Below are 2632 nucleotides of genomic sequence, written 5' to 3'. Positions count from 1 at the left end.
TGAAAGCCATCTCACATTGCAGTGAAAAAGCAGATCACTGGGAAGATCTTCATCAAGTTCAGCTATTAGGTTATTGAACTGTCTGTGATTCAGAACATGAGTGCGATTAAATTTCACAATTTCTAGCACTGGTTTCATGACGTGGTCCAAGTTCAGCTTCTTAGACACCAGATGCTCTTCATGGATGATGCAGTGAAATGTCCAAAAATCCAGGAAACGGTCATCAGCTTTACACAGCCCAACCAGGCCATTTGCAGCTCCTAACATAGCTGGTGCACCGTCTGTGGCTACTGCTGTCAGTTCTGACAACTGCAAATTTGCCTTCTCAGCAACAGTAATGAGTGTCTCTTTCAGGTCGATGCCACGGGTCCTGTCTTTTAACGGCACAATGTCAAGCAGCTCTTCCTTAATTGTGCAGTCTTCTGACACAGACCGTACAAATATTGCCAACTGAGGTTTATCTTGAATGTCACAACTCTCATCCAAAGCAAAGCTGAAATACATGCATTTCTCAAGGTCCGTGTGTAACTGTGTTTCAATGGAGTTATTAATTTCTGATATTCTCTGTTCAATTCTCTGTTCTGTTGTGTGCCGTGGCAGCTGCAGGTCTGACACAGACTGCTTTAAATTGTCATTTTCAGGCGCGAGGATAGCGGTGACATCTTTGAGACGTGTCTTCACAAAGTCCCCTTCACTGAATGGCTTTTTAGCACGAGCAATGTTCCATGCTACCTGATATGATGCTAATGTGACAGTATCTGAGTGCTTTGCAAAGAACTAGCTTTACGAAGCTGCTGTGACCCGGATTCTAACCGGGGTTGCTGCAGCCACAACGCAGAGTACTAACCACTATACGATCACGGCCACTTGGTAGCAGTAGGGCCTTGTTGTTGTGAAAGCATAGTGGGAACTCTGAATATCAACTCTACTGATATTTTCTCGTTTTCCCTGATTGATGACTAACAAATGAAAATTTTATGGATGGTTTATTTAGCACTGCTGATTCTGTCCTTCAGGGACACTTTTTTTTTGAGGAAAAGTGATTAGCAAGCAAAAACAGAAAAACAAAAGCTTGATTAATGCTGTAGTTGAGTTACACTGAGAGGCTTAGATGAATTTACACACATGTTGAAACGATAATTACTCATCATTTGGCTGGTAGAATTTGTCCAGGGGGTAAAGTTGAAAATGACGAACAAGGGATTTAGTCACTAAAGAGCACTACGAGCTAGCCAGGAGTCAACCTAGAATCTTCTGATCCGTAATCAGACGCGTTATCCGTTGCGCCAAAGCTGGGGAACAACAATCTCATAGGGGGGGGGAAGAAGAGGAAAAAGGGGAAGAGGGAGGGAAGAAGGAAAAAGAGGAAAAGGAAGAGTAAATGAGAAAAAAGATGAGAAAGATGCTAAATTACACACAAGGGAAACTCACATCTACAAAAATAAATGAGTGAATAAATAAGTTTGATAGCAGTGGCTCCCTGGTGGTCTAGTGGCTAGGATTCGGCGCTCTCACCGCCGTGGCCCGGGTTCAATTCCCGGTCAAGGAATTGTCAAGACTTGAAAGATACAGGTGTAACATTTGAAAGAGTAAGTTCCTGGACTTGTTTTTGGTTGATTTGTCAGATTCTTGCTCATTAGTTTAATGCTAGAACCCTAACACTTTTAAAGAGTACCATTTCCTTTAAATCAGACCCCCGACAGCAGATGTATCCTTTCGTCATCATTGATGGGTCATAAACACTTCATCTGCCTCTATCTCAATAACTATTCTTTTAATTTTTTCAAGCAGTAACTAAACCCGTAACCAACCTTTTCTTTTAACCTGAAAACCAATGTATGTGAGTCTCAAGTAATGTTTTTGGGATTCAGGTACAAATTTTGACATTTTAGTGCAATACAAAGGTGCATGACAGTTCTCTACTTACCTGGAGCGATGCTAAGCAGGGGCGGCCAACTAGTCAAGGAACAGCAAGAGACTTGGTATTTAAGAATACAAACTGACTATGAGACAGATGTGTAATCTGTCATGTCCTGCCTTCTGAAGCTCTAGTCAGGAACTATTCCTCGCCTAAAACAATATGAGTCATTCCAGTAAGTGAAAAGGAAACTCACATCTACAAAGATAAATTTGAAAGATATGGCTCCCTGATGGTCTAGTGGCTAGGATTTGGCGCTCTCACCGCCGTGGCCCGGGTTCAATTCCCGGTCAGGGAAGGGTCAGGACTTGACACACTGTCAAAAGAAATCTGTAATTTTACATACATTTTCCTGTTAACTTTACAGATTGTTTCTGGGTTTTTTTTTAAATACAGAAAAATACCAATAAATTACAAAAATAAACTGTGAATTTAAGAGACAACTAGCACGTGTGAAACCACCTGTGGGAGTGGAACATGGTTGTGTAGAGATGGGCTTTCAAACAATGCACCTTTTGACATTTTGACACACAGTCACAGTAGGAAAAGCAAAGGTATAAATAAAAATGAATTATGGCTCAACTCAATTTACATTTTTACAGTGGACATAAGGCATTGCAAAGTCAAGAAACTAGGTGCTGATAGTGAAGGGCAAATGAAGCTTTGGTGAAGCACTGAACCACTATGAGGAACTGGTTTGAAAATGGGTTCATT

The 2632-nt window shown here is 41.2% G+C and overlaps 2 non-coding genes across 2 annotated transcripts; both read left to right on the top strand.

Moving 5' to 3' along the window:
• Window positions 1-1477: 1477 nt before the first annotated feature.
• trnae-cuc lies at window positions 1478-1549 on the top strand. Its single transcript has one exon. It is a non-coding gene; the product is annotated as a tRNA-Glu (tRNA).
• A 595-nt stretch (window positions 1550-2144) lies between these two features.
• On the top strand, window positions 2145-2216 carry trnae-cuc. Its single transcript has one exon. It is a non-coding gene; the product is annotated as a tRNA-Glu (tRNA).
• The last annotated feature ends 416 nt before the right edge of the window (window positions 2217-2632 follow it).

The sequence above is a fragment of the Etheostoma cragini genome, unplaced genomic scaffold, assembly GCF_013103735.1.
Source record: "Etheostoma cragini isolate CJK2018 unplaced genomic scaffold, CSU_Ecrag_1.0 ScbMSFa_3055, whole genome shotgun sequence".
NCBI lineage: Eukaryota > Metazoa > Chordata > Actinopteri > Perciformes > Percidae > Etheostoma > Etheostoma cragini.
Note: the sequence above shows the minus strand (reverse complement) of the source record. Positions and strands in the feature narration are given on the sequence as shown.